Genomic DNA, 15,001 nt, shown 5'->3' with positions numbered 1-15,001 from the left:
TGCATCAGTGTAGGAGTTACACTGTACTAAATTAGGAACAGTCTGTTAGCATCAAATCCTTTAACAAGAAATATCAGATTTCCAGATGACTGTCCAGTTGGTGAGGGGGGGTCACAGTTTGTCCAATCAGCATGGCCGCATATTGGACCATAATATTCTATTTATTTGTTGATGGATCCACGTTATTAAAGAAAAGTTCAGCTCAAAAGCTGCATCATACAATGACACAACCTCTGACATAATGGGGACATGTTTAATATTCTGAGATCACCCAACAGAAATCAGCCAACATGACTTTAACGTGTTACGGTCATTATCAGACGAGCATCATACGATACTGTGTTTACTGGATGTACGAAGAAAACTGTTAAAAAGATGCAACAGATTACATCCGTGATACGGCGGTGCTCTCCTGTTATAGGTAGCTGTGGCTTTTCTTAGTCATTAGATGTCTTTTAGTTTAATGTCAGTTCCTCATTAACCTTCTTCCCCTGTTAATTACAATTACAGTGCAGTCGCTGCCAGATGTGTGAAAGGCTGGTGTTTGTACTTCAACTGTTTCCTTCTAGCTGGCACACACACACACACACACACACACACACACACACACACACACACACACACACACACCTGGTCTGTGGTTAAAGGGAAGGAGCGGGGGTTGAAGTAACTGTAAAATGTGGGATATGTGTGGCTGAAGGTTGGAAACATCAGAGGGAACTACCGGTCTGTATGTAGAAGTAAGAATCTGTAGTTTGATCATTAACAGAGTTATTGGTATTATTATTGATAAACTGGCCCAATGTCACCACTGAACCACAGAAAAGTCTCCAAACTGTGAGATATGGTGAGGTTTCTAGTCTGCTCCTGGCTCCGGTCCAGGTTGCTGGTGACATTAGGCTTAAAGCTGAACAGCATCATCACGCTGAACATCCTGCTGCACACGGAGGGAGACTGTCAGTGAAGAACCATGAAAAGATAAAAGCATCCCTTGAACATGTTACTGTATGCATAGTTTTTTTATTGTTTCATCTTTAGAAAAAGTAAAAGTTAATGTTTCCTTCACATCCATCCATCCTCAGCATGAACACACCAACTAACACTATGAGCGGAGCTGTGGCAGCGAACCTGTACGAGTGGGCAGGACGGAGCACTTAATGGGTGTAGGAACCTAAAACGGATGTCCAGTTACGGATTTCCACATCACTTGACGTGTGATGGTTTAACATTTGATAAAAAGTCATGAGAATAGATAATCAGTCAGACTAAAACCTGGGAGATTCACTACCAGCCAGCGTGGAAACACAACATGTATGTATGTAACATCAGACCAGGAAAAGTCTACAATTACCCCTTTAAAAACTCTCACATAATAATTCCTTCATGCTTCTGTGATTGTATTAAATTGCAAAGGAAGCATTGCTCATCCGATTTCAGTAACCTAATCACAGAGGGTGCTCATAAAGATAAAGAGGGGTGATATTACAGTTACTTTCACACTAACTTCTTTAATGTCATTATTGTCATAGTATTACTGTCCAGAAATTCCCTGTGGCTTATTCTGCATTCAAGTAATGTCAGAAATCATGGTTTAGATTGCACATATTAGAATAAATACAAGTTCTAAGTCAAAGTTTAAAAGGTATTTACTGTACATGAAAATGAAATTATTAAAAAGATTTTATTAAACAGGGAAATGTTTCAGTGCTGGGCTTATTTCTGTTTTACTGTTTATTGCCAGCAAGCAAGTTGCTTGTTTTAATGTTTTTTGTCATTGTTTTTGTAATGAATGCATCAGTATTCATACCCTTTAATATGGTTTAACATAAAAAAAATAAAAAAATGTTTTACACAATGATTTACTAACACCTAAATGAAGATTTGCAAAGTAAAAGTACTTCCAACTGAGCACGTTGAACATTTGTTCCTGCTAAACGACCAGTTTTAATCATGGAGCAGTTTTAACTTTTATAAAGAAGGTGTTATGAAGAGAATAGCAGGTACTTCTCCTTCAGCCTGCTGAGAGGGTTTGTGCAGAGTATGTAACAGCTTAAAGGAAAGTCGTTTCTTATACGCTGCTTTGCTGGACAGTCCAATAATTGGCTTGGATTCTGAGAAAGACTCAATGTTCCCAAGAGAAAAACGTGTCAACCCGACCACACAAAAAACGATGAGGAACGATCTGCTAATAATCTGTAGAAGCTTTGATTCTTTTGATGCCATCGACTGTTGCGATTCATTTTCTGTGATGCCTCAAATTTCAAGGGAGATGATCCAAATTTAAACCACAGGGGCTTCGACTGAACACTGCAGCTTTCCGTCTTTTGAGTAACGTGAATTTCAACACATCGCTCATTATTTTCGTTTTTATTTTCCACAGACCCAAGGGAGCCCAGGGTGTTTACATACCAAGTTTAAATGGGACTGATACGAGTTGTTGTGCTGCGTTAGTTGTTGTGCATCTTCCTTTTTGTTTTTTTGTTGTTTTTACTGGGACTGAGAAGCTAATTTCCTCCGGAGGAACAGTAGCGATGACCTTGAATGTTTTAAAATGTTAATTTAAACGTTGTTGTCATGGGAAACCTCTCATCTCAGTCGCATTTCATGTTTTTACATGGATGTCTCAATGGAAACCTGTACAACAGACATGGAAACTGTTGTACTCTACTTATTCGGGGGCTCAGAAATTCATAGTTGTGTATTATTTTTAAAGATATTGCTTCATTTAAGCACCAAACCCAGTCTGGTGTCAATTTAATTACCCGAGATACTGTGGGAATCCCCTGCAGGCTTTCAAACTGTCACAAGGGTGTGGAGTAACGGGCTGAAGCTATGAAGCTTTTTACATGCATGCATGCACACAGGCATGTCCGAACACACATACTATGCATGTGTATACATTAACAGCAAGGGTCTCCATGCATCTGACACACTCACACAGACTCCCACCCTTTTCCTGCATTCCTCTCCTGTCTGACACACTTCCAGTAAGCCCACCAGCACTTCAAAAACAGCCCCCTCCACCACCGCCACAATCAGCCCTCCAGATGACAGCGCCTGCTAAAAACATGCTCAGCTCTGTCGCACACAAAGGCACAAACACCACCTTCTTATTGGAAACTTGGAGAAAAACAAGCCACAGGTGCAGCCGAGTTCTAGGGAGGGTTTCGAAACCCATCGCCCACTTCCAATTTGGCCTCAACATTAAGTGCTAGTAAAAGTGTCATTTCTTTCCCTCTTTCTCCTGGATGTCTGCAGACTTGAAAGCTAAAAGGAACTATGTTAAACTAGGTATTATTTCCATTAAATTACCTATTTCCATCTAAACTATCACTACTGACTGCTAAGCACCTGTAAATTAAGTATCTCTGGGGTTCGGACTTGAATTCTGAAAATGCCACTGTGGGTGTTTAAGTAAAAATACCAAAGTACTTAGTTTAATCTAGTCCTGGTAAATACGCCCACTTACAAATGGAAATACAAGCAGACAAGATAATGTTCATGTTGGGCAGCACGGTGCTACAGTGGTTAGCACTGTCGCCTGACAGCAGGAAGAACCCAGTGCCGTTCTATGTAGAGTTCTATGCAGCGTGTTTCCACTTCGAGCGTCCTCTCCATGACTGATGAATTAATGTTCATCATAAGGACATTAGAAAAATTCTTAAAATCTGTATGTTATTGGTGTTGCAGCCTTCAGCGTGTGCCTCACCTGCTGCTAGGCTGTTGTGCAGAGTTTTATTTCAGTTCCTCCTTTGTGTAAGGACACACTGCTTCAAGTCTGCTCCTCAGAGGAGCATTCCCATTTAGTTCTGTGCCCAAAAGCTTCGATTAAACCCACATACACAGAAATCAGTGCAGAGGAAACACAAGGGAGAGGAGAGACGCATGAGGGTAGTTATTTGTAGTGTGTCCATCACTCTCTTCCCCTCTGTTTGTCATTCCCTGAAGATCTACAGTTGGTGTACCGCTCCACTCAACCGCCTCATCTACCTGTTTGTTTACTTATTCCCTCAGTTCCTCCACATCAACATCCCTCCTCCCCACAGAGTCTTTCCTCCATCCTCTTAAAATTCATGCCAGCCTTCCTCCATTATTCCTTTCCTTATCATTTACTACCTACATGGTGTGTGTGCTACTTCTGTATTTCATTCACATTCTCCTGATTTTTGTTTATCCTGGAGAAAACAGCGTGAGACAGCCAGAGGCCATTCAGGTCATCATCTTTAACACTGGCTACTGTAAGGGCAAGAATGTATGTTTCCAGTATTAGACAGAAGGACCCAAGGGGAGCTGCTGTAATTAGGGACAGACGACATCATATGTTCCTTTGTGCATCAGTGAAACTACATTTTAACCAACATTTGATCAAAGTAAAGCACAAACTGTATTGACATTTAAAGGTTCAGGTTTGTGTTTCTGATTCACTCTAATGTGAGGAAAAAGCTGGTAGTAGACATCACTCCACTCAGGGGATCAACAAAAGTTTGTCTTAAATGCTCTTTAACTTCGATTAAAGAGCTTGATTTGACTTAGTGGGAATCTAATTAAGTTTTAGATGACTCAGCTAAACTCATTCAGCTAAAACAAAAACTTTACAGAGACCATCAAACCTGTGAATGTCTACAGAAATGTCTCTGATTGTGAGAAGTTGTCTCCGCTGGATCCGACTGACGCTGGAAGACAAACTAGGTGTGGTGGATAATTTAACAAAATCGTACTGTTAAACTCTTTTGATTTGCTGAGATATTAAGGTTCTTGAAGAGTATGATTGTGTTGGCTCACTGTAATTAGGGGACTTTTAAAATGTTCACATTTTCCCCACCACTCCCATGAAGGATTGTTATAGTATTTAAGTATAAGTATTTATAGTTTGATTCTAGATTAAAACTGTATGTTTATATTTACATTAAAAAACAGGAGTAAGGAATTCAAAAGACATTTGCTGCATATTCTTCTGTTCTTCTGTATCTACAAACATATTTTCATGCTATGTCTCTGCTGTCAACTTTAAAATCAGGTCACTGTTTGTCTGAGTTTCGCTGCACAGTTTACTTTCTCACCTGAAGCCAAGTAGGGGACATTATCGGATTCACTTTGTCTTACTCCTCAAATCTGATGGAGAAAATGTCTCATGTCCATCTTTCCATCTGTCAGTTTATCTATTGTTTTTTCTATCCACCCATCTAAATCCAGGGAGGAGGTGTTACGTGAGGCCTGGGCCTCAAGGCTCCGCTGGGGGAGGAAGCAGCAGTAAATGTTTACTCTCCTGGAGGCGGTTGGCTTTAAGTGGCCAGCCAGGGTGCACCAGCTTCCCTTATGTAACTGTTAATGTCACTTCCCTCTCCTTGGCAACCCGGCTAAAGGCTCAGGTGGAGAGACAGAGGCTCAAAACTGGGGAGGAAGATGAGACACAAAGGGAGTGTCAGTGTCAGTTGCAGCCTGACACATTAACTGTTAAGGGCGAGTCGAACTGAGCATGCACACAAACAAACAAAGGATCGGTGGAAGAAAGACAGAAGAGAAACTTTGGCACAGGACATCCATGTGGGAAACAACAAAGACACATGCATACACACACACACATAAACACAAAATCAACCCACACTGGGCCTGAGGGTAGCCTGCAGTAAACACCACCAGCCACACACGCCGCACATGCTGTGTTGTGAACTGGGGAATTGCTTTAATACACACAAGCAGACACACAGAACTGTTTTCCTCCCAATGTAATTTAAGAAAGCTGCACTCATTTATCAACTCAGACCACTTCTCTTCATACTTCTCCCTGTACAAGCATCAGCTCTTTATTGCCTTTTCGGTCAAGCCTCCAAATTAGTTTTTTGTTTTTTTGTCAGTGGCACTTAATAACAGTACCCTGGTCGAATAAAGGTTAAATAAATCAAAAACTGCCAACTGAATCTCCAGGTGGGGAATGTGGGGTAGACACATGCCAACACATTTAGGTTTTGGCAGCTTGCATTGCCAACTCCAGCACACACACCTCAGCAGTATAAAAACTATTTTTTTGGAGGTGAAATGTTTAAATTTCCCAGGTTCCTCCGGCTGAAGTCGGTCCACCTGCAAGCCTCTAGGGGTGAATGGGTTTATAGTTGGAGTCTGACTCACCCGCTGGAACCAGAAATCCGGCTTGCTTCTGGCTCAGTCACTGTGGTCAGAGACTCAGTCAGTCAGCCTGCCAGTTCTGACTTCTCTGTCATTTCAGTGAGGTCGGCCAATGAGTCAGTAAATACAGTGAGACAGCTGACCTAAAAATGTGGTCAAAGACGGACCACTCAAACTGTCATTGTGTTTTTTAGATGGATGCTGGCCAACATACAAGAGGAAGGTTTGCTCAGTCTGCCAGATGTCCCTTTAGCAAACAATCAGTCAGCAATGCTTGAATTCTTTCATGAGATTAATAATGTCTCCCAACCGCACACAGTGGTGATACGAGAGCAAAGAATTTTGTTTTTATTTTCATTCTACCATCCACTGACCCTTTACTCATCCATTCAATCACTCAGGCAAATGGCTGCTCTACCAGGCAGTCGACAAGCAAGGAACCCAGGACAAGAGGCCAGTGGGGCAAACCTGAAATGTGGTAAGGACGAATCCCGCTGATCTACGCCTGCAGTGAAGAGGTAGAAAATGTGTGCTTGGATAAAGGTCATGAGACAGGGAGGTGACCACTCAATCAAGTGGCAAACAGTTCGACCAATGGACGGCGAAAGAGAAAGAAGTCAGTCAATAAGCCAGCAAGCTGGTCAATCAAACAGCCAGTCAATGACTCAATCACCCAGGCACGATTAGGTCAGAGAACTTAACTGTGGAGAAAGATGTACCCAGTGACTCTGAACTCATCCACAAATGAGAATGTATTATTATGTTGCTGTACACTGCATTTGCCATTATGGTTTCCCTCCTGCCTCACTGGGAAGTTTATTAAGCCTGTTCCCTCAGGAAAGAGATCAAAAGCTTCTCGCTGTAATATGTTATAATATGTTATTGGTTTTGTCATGGGGACCTACCAGATACAGCCCCAACAGTCAAATTTGGCTCCTAAGCCTGTACTTTAAGAAATATAGTTCTCATATTCACTCGCCCATCCAACCCAAACCAACCAAATCAGCCTGTGGTCAGAAATACACCCACTGACCCATCATTGCAATGCGGTGACGAGTTAATGTGGGCGAATTTGGCTTTTGTTATAACCATGACTGTCCATCAACAGGTCACTAAGTCATTCATCTGAGCCATTAGCTCATCTCTTCATCCTTTCTGTGAACTGAATTAATGTGTTCACTCATCGAGACTGGCTGCCCTTCAATTCATCAAAGAATTCAGTTTGTACTAATAAAGTCATCAAATCAATACGTTCCTCCATCGGTCAGTCAGCGTCTTACTGCAGGAAAACATCTACATAAGGAAAGCAGTCGGCTGCATCTTATTCAGATCGTGGCCAAAACACTGATGCTGTGGCAGTTATCATTCTCTATTTACTATATTGTGCACTACACTTAATTTACTAAATTATAAGTGTGTCTAGTCTTATGATCTTCAGTTTAGTAGCCACATAACAGCCAGTCTGACTAAAGGCTGAAGACAGGACAAGTAGAGGAGTGGGATGGCGTGATGAAAGAAAAGATGGTTACATGGAGCGACGCCACCTCATCCAACTAGAACTGAAACAAACAAAAGAAAATAGTACTTATTAAACTGTGAAAACAACTGTCAGACAACAACTTCAATGATAAAAGTTGGAGCAAAGATATCGTAAAAATTGTTTGGTGTAGGAACAAATAAACCAGATTCAAAACAGACATTTGTAGTGAAACTACCCTGATAAAGCCAAAGGCAAAAACAGTGCGCTTCCTGTCAGGAAGAAGAAGTATCGCCAGTGAAATACCACCATTAAGATCCTGAAGTACAGCACAGTAATGAATCCAGTCAGCGTAAACAAAGTGCCCACGATAGCAATAGAAAACAAATGATTCCAACAGTTATTTAGTGTGAAGCAAAGAGGCAATCAGCTAAGTTAATATAATATATAAAATAAAAATTCAATTCAACTAAATCAACAAAAACACAGCAGCTGTGTTTAAGACTTCCTGCAGATAATGTGTCAACAACCACACTACTGAGTGTTTAAGGAAAGTAAATGATCTCATCAACAATGATGTCATATGGAATATCAATAAATAAAGAGTAACACAAGAAAACATCAAATCATAACATACAGTAAATAATCCAAAGTTTATAGTGCAAAAGGCATCTTTAATTCCTCCATAATCTCTATGACCACACACAGTTGTTAACAGTTTGTCAGTGTGAACAGAAACTAAAAATAATATTTATTGTGTTATTAATCTATAAAGTTTACAGGACATTAAAGAGCATCTACAGTCTAGTAAAAATCATTAAATACAGGAAAAGAGCAGCCATTCAATTATCTGTCTTCAAAACTCCTACTTCTACTCCTCCTACAGGAGTACGACGAGACAGAGGTCTGAAAGAGTAAGCAACTAAAGTTATAAATTCAATTAAATATATAACTTGATGGCGAGACTGACATCTAGTTATTCAAGATTAGTTTCTAGCTCGCGGTCATAAAATATGAAGCGATATGCTTCAGACTGTGGTCATCCATTTGTTTTTAATCCTTCTTTTAAAAGGCAGCATGTGGAATGATAATCTGTGTACTTTGGTAAACAGCTGTACGACAGTCATTCTGTGATTAACTCTTCCAGATGGACTTTGAGGTACAGTTAGAAAGATGCAACTGCTGGAGTCAGTATGGGTCCTTCAGCCAGAGCGTAAATCAATAACCATTCGTCCTTCCTATGCAGTCTGCAAATTATCCATGTAGGCTGCAAATCCCAGAACAACAGGTTCAACACAGTACATGTGCGTGCAAATCAGCCTCTTAGTTGTTCATTCATCCATTTAACTGCTGTCATTTATCAAGAGCCACAGTGTGATAGATGTCCAACAAACCTCAACAGTGTGTGTGGAAGCTATTAGTCCACATGCACCCTCTGACCCTGTACATGACGAGGCTGATGATGCTGCTCTTAGTTATCTTATTACCCGATGAAGAGCTGTTTTGGAAAGATCAGAGGGTATCTTGGGGGAATTTCCAGATGTTGTTGTGGATGTACTGACACACACACACACACACACACGACAGTGTGTACACACGGTTAATGGTTATGGTCATGAAAGTGAACACTCACACTCACTGTGACTTACTAACGCATACGGCCAGGCAGTTAAAATCCCTGAGGGACTTTTCAGTCATCTAACCACCAGCTTTTTCCTCCTTCCCTCCCTGTTTTCCTTTTGTTTTATGCTTGTCACTGAAGTACTTAAATCAGTGGTTAGCTGACTGTTTGTCTTCATCACATGCACTGAAGCACATTTATTCTGGGTGTTTCTAGCTCGCTGTCTTTCAAACAAGAGTTGCAGACATGGAAAAATGTCAAATCAAAGGGCTATAAGTTTGTCTTTTAAAAGCTGTTTCACACATAAACTGCTCTGGACTGTTGCTTTGAGCCATCTTTCCTCCACTTGGGTTGAAAATCAACATTAAAAATTCACAAAGGGTAGATTTAGGTCCTGACAGTGTCTTCTCCAAACAGATAATGAAAATAACACATGATTTTCTTCTTAGCATTCCTTCCTGGAACCACACAAACACACTAATGAGCTAACTTGTGGCTTGCTGTGTCAAGGAAAATTGTTTGCAATCCCAAAAAGCTATTTTAAGCAGGCAAAGACATAAACTTTACTGGATTAAACTCACAATATGACAAGAGCATTGGAGAAAGCAAAAAAAAAAACAGCCATAATAATGAATTATCTACATTTGGTTTTTAAGCCTAAAATAAAATATAGCGAGTTTGCACTACATGACATTTAGGCTGTCCTCCATCTTCACTCTCCAGCCATTCGTCCTTCTCTCCATCTCTCTATCCATCTTATTGCCCTCAGGCTCTCTTCAATCCATTATCTCAGTGTGTGTGTACGTGTCAGATAGCCACTGAGTTATTAGCGGCCGATTAGCCTTCTGACCCACAGCTGAACTGTCTGATTTACCCACTGAAGGGGTGTGTTAGTGTGTGTGCAGACCAACGTCATGTGAATGTGTGCTTGTTCAATATATTTACATAAATAAACAGAACTGCCAGTAGCAGCCCATGGTTTTACATGTATCATGTTTTATAGAAATGCATTTATTCAAATGATGTTGGCGCGCGCCTTCTTTTGTGCCTACACCTGAATGCAAAGTTTGATGTATGTGCTTCCTCTTTCCGAAACCACTTTCCAACTTCATTTTACTGGAGCAAGTCTAGGACAATTATCATTATAGCCATTCTGAAGTACAGATCTCAGTTCAGAGCTATTATAGGTCCAGAAAGTACAAAAAATTAATAAATCGCAGGAGTTCTCAGACCTAACATCTTCCTCATGCAATAACATGTTCATCACAGCACAGCAACTAGTCAAAATGCAGCTGCTATATTTTCCATTAAAGTATATTTGCAGTACAAAAATAAATAAATCTGTTAAAATGCTGGGAACGCAAACCAGGTTAATGTTTTTAAAGCTCAGCATCCTCGTTTTCACCCCGTGGAGACTGATCTGTTTCAACTCTGCATGTCCGTCCCCCATGCTGAATTTGTGTCTTTGTTTTACATCTTCATCTTCTTTTTATGTTGTTGTTGTTTTTATGCGGATGTGCTATGTCTAAGTTGTTTATGACAGAATAAAACCAAGCCAAGCCAATTTGGCTAAAATGCTTCGTCTAAACTGAAATACACAGAAGATATTGTCCTTTAATAAGATAACAAGCCTTGTCAAGACACAGCCTCTATGTCCTCTAACAGTGTTTTCGCCTCTGAGCAGCGCTTAAAGCTTGTTGACTGAGGGTTTTACATAGCGTCCATACTTGTCCGACCCAGGTTTGCATATGATCACAGCTGACAGAAACCTGATCGGCAGATATCCCATCACTGGGACTACATGATGTGCCCCATTGTTCTGCAATCTCAATGTTTCTTTTAGCTTCATCTTGTGATTTTCATGCTTTCTAGGATTGTAAACTGGTCAATAAAAAACTGTATACAGATGAAAAAATTTACCTTTTCATGAAACCTGCACACTCAATCTTTTCGTCTAACACTATATAAACCACTTTGGTGGGGAGTCTCTCCATGTGACGCACCCTGTGGCCGCAGCTTTACACACAGCTCAGAAAGCCAGTGTGTTCAGCCAAACCACAAACAACGGGTTCACATTCACCAACTCGGCCACTAGTCTGACGGGATAAAAATGAAGCAATAAATAAAATAACCACTATCTCATTTTGTGAAAAGGCATAGATCTTCTCATGTTTATGTGTAATTATTTCCCTCTCTGGCTTGGCGTTGTCACTGGGGACCCGGGCTGTCGAGTTACTGCCAATGCCCCATTCACTGTCAGCACATAGCCAGTGTTACGCAACGGCTAATTACTTCCACTCGGCCCCAACAAAACCACGGCAAGGGAGAGAGAGAGGAACAGAGAGGGAAGATAAAGTAAAATAGACAAGAGGGGATGGCAGATGGCCAGACAGGAGGACAAGCAAGAGGAATGTCAAAGAGGAAAAGAGACAAATTATAAAGGAGATGAAGGAAGTGGGAGAGATAAAGACGTAAGAAAGCAAGAGAAGAGGGGCAGACACCAAACTGCAGTGCAGGACAGGGAGACAGAGGGAAGGAGAGATAAAGACCTTCCTCCTCCTCTCCAGTGTTTTGGTAAGCAGAGGAAGTAAAAACAACATCAAACCATAATGACCTCTACGCCAGCCGCCAAAACGGTTTACCGAAAATCATGCCACAGCAGCCAAACACGGTCCAAAGAGAGAGGCAAATATGGAAGAGGAGTGTTGTCAAAGCCAGACGGGGCCTGCAGCCCTTTTCCTCTCCAACAATTTTTGGAGATGATGTCATTATTCATAAAAAAAAAAAATAGAAAAATGTGTCTGTGCCTCCGGCTCAACTATAGCGGAAAAAAGGAGGGGGAGGTGTGAGTGGAAGGAGAGAAGGCAGGGAGAGATGTAGAGATGAAGATATCGGCAGGAGAGGAAGAAGGAAAGAGGAGCTGGGAGAGTTGGACGGGGACTAAAATAGTTAATAGAAACAGAAAAGCAGCTTTATATAAATGGAAAAAGAGAAAAGGGACGAGATGGAAAATTACCTCAATTCATACTTTTCTCATTTTACTCTTTATTTTCCAGTCTTTAGCTTATCATCATAATTCACTGCAGCGGCAGCGGACCAAGAAAAAAGTCCCTGTGGGAACAATGACGCGTTTCAAATCCTACAATATCACACTCACAATAAATAATAATAATAATGACATACTTTATTGATGCCCTTGGGGAAACTGCAGTAGATGATGGCACAGGTGTCGGTGTCTTGTCCAAAGACACCTCGACACGTAGCCAGGAGGAGCCGGGAGTTGGACCACCGAACACAAAGATTAAAAACGGTTTCTAACTGAACTCCGTTCCACAAGTTGATCATGACTCATCTCTCAATACAAGTGCAAACAGAGGCTGACCAACCAAATCTACCTTCGTGCATGATACAATGCTAAGACCTGGTCTCAGTGGTCCTCAGGTCTCAGTGGTCCTCAGGTCTCAGTGGTCCTCAGGTCTCAGTGGTCCGGCAGCAGTAGAGACCTTTGGGCAGTAACCCAGGTTTGCACATTTGATAAGACATGTACGGTACGAGAGGTGAAATCGTTGAGATAAGCTGTGTTAGCAGCGACATACAGAATTATCTCGTGAAGTGACTTCATACTGTTCATGTCTCGTCGGGTGTACAAACAACCCCCCCCCACACACACACACACCTCTTTTCCAAGGCCCACTGATGCCTTAAGCTTTTTCAGGTTGTTTCAGATATTTATATATATTTTTTCTTTCCAGCTCCAAAGGGAGAGAAACCCCGACTGCTGGCTGTTGTTGGAATCGATCGCTGTGGAAAGATAACTTTGAAATTTCAATGTGTTACTGAGGACAGGTCCTTGTAGAACTACCTGCAGGTTTTTCATGTTAGCAACACCTCTGTTGGCAGAGACTGGGTACGCTGCACTTTTAATGCTTAATTTATAAAGTGAACCAACAGTCTTTATGTATTCTTTGTCTTCATTGCTAAGCACTCGATTCTTTCTCTAAGACCATTATTTACAAAATGTTTAAAAGGCATCGCTTCCTGTGGGGGAATAAAGTTTCCTACTGCTGATTTAGCCTGACCACAGACGCTTGTCTGGGTAAAACCAAGGAAGTTTCGAGCTGGTTACAGCCAACATATGAAATAATAGTGCAAGGAGAAGAAAACGTAGAGGTAGAGAAAGAGAAGTGGCAGCATGAAGACGAGAAAAGAGAAAGATGAACAAACGGCTGTCAGAGATACTGACAGATACCATCAGCTCTGTCACACGTCCAGTCTCCATCTTCTTCTCCATCTCACCATCCAGCCATCATCACTCCATTTCAGCATCACTGTACATCACATCATCAGTCTATCTCATATAAGATAATAGATAAGCCCCCATTCATCCATCTAACCTTATCTATTTCTGCCATTTCTCTTCCTCTCCCTATCTGCTCATCTATCTCTCTGCCTTCAGGCTCTCTTCAATCAGTTTGTCCCATAGTGAGTGTCACATGTGTGTCTACTGGGATATTAACCTATTAGACAACGTAAACTACAGTAGCCCCAAAGGGCAAAAAGATACAAGAGAAAGCATAAAGATTAAAGGAAATGTTAAGAGTCTAATGCCTATATTATTATTTAAGTTTTTATTCTATCACGTTTTACACTGTGTTTAGTTTTAACAATATTTCAATATAATGTGCAATTTATTAAAATATGTTTTCTTTTGTATGATTCACTGCAGATGAGCTATGATTGATATTAAGAAGACCAACTGAGCAGACACTGCCAGCACAAACAAACTTTATTATTCATTGAAACCATTCTGTTCTTAATCCTCAACACATTTTTATTCAGCTCTGTCCGTGCATCTCTCTCCCTGCTGCCTGTCGGCTGGTACCTGGCCTGGTTGACCCACCGGAGGTTGGGGTTGCATCAGCAGATGCCTTTTTTTTAATCATTAAATCACTGTACACAGCCCGGGGGCTTTGTTTAAATGACATCCAGCGCACCACCTGCTCCTGTTGTTCATCCTCTTATGAAATAGCGCTGCTTTGACACCGGGGCCGTCTCCTGTTCATCGGTGTCGACGGGTTTGTGTACAGCTGGCAGCTCTAGAGCTAAACTTTCTGACTGTCTGGTTGTTTGAATCTGTAGCATTTAAAGTACATCCAGTGATTTCTTCTTTATTTCCTCTTCTCGTCTATGTGTTTTGTCCTGAGGGGCCACCACAGCCAAGATGAAGTAAACAGAATCATTTCAATGATCCAGAGTTGTTTTGCATTTTTAGTCTTATATTTTATTACCTTCGTCGTCTTCTTGTCTTTTACTTTTTTTCATCTCGATAATGAAAAAATCATTTAAGCAGAGCAATAAGAGGAGGTGTATTGAAAGCAGTAATTTAGTCCAGCTTAATAGTTAAAGTATTAAATGGTTTTCATAATGTGCAGCAACAGTGACTCTAGTTCATGATTGATTGGGAGAAAGAAAGACAAGATGCCTCTAGTAACATGACACACAGAGGCCAACGCTTTAAATGTCAGTCAACAATAGAAACAAGATAAATAGGCACTGTGGTATTATTCAGCCTTTTCACTCTCTATTTACTATGTTCAGCTACATTTGTCGTTTTTATGCAGCAAAATTCTCACTGCAATAAAAAAAGTTGTACTTTTCTTTTATTTGTCTTCTGGCTGTGACACTGAGCTTCTGCTGTGTTTGGTTTTCCTGAAGCAGGTGAAAAAAAGTTCACAGATATAAAACATTTGACCAAATCTCACATGACTTGATCATTTGTC

The 15,001-nt window shown here is 40.9% G+C and overlaps 1 protein-coding gene across 2 annotated transcripts in view; it reads right to left on the bottom strand.

Annotated features, from left to right (window-relative positions):
* jade2 (jade family PHD finger 2) overlaps positions 1-15,001 on the bottom strand; it is a 157,162-nt gene that overhangs the window by 100,704 nt on the left and 41,457 nt on the right. The window lies entirely within an intron of this gene.

Source organism: Anabas testudineus, chromosome 14, assembly GCF_900324465.2.
Source record: "Anabas testudineus chromosome 14, fAnaTes1.2, whole genome shotgun sequence".
NCBI classification, from domain to species: domain Eukaryota; kingdom Metazoa; phylum Chordata; class Actinopteri; order Anabantiformes; family Anabantidae; genus Anabas; species Anabas testudineus.
This window is presented reverse-complemented; position numbering and strand designations above follow the sequence as displayed.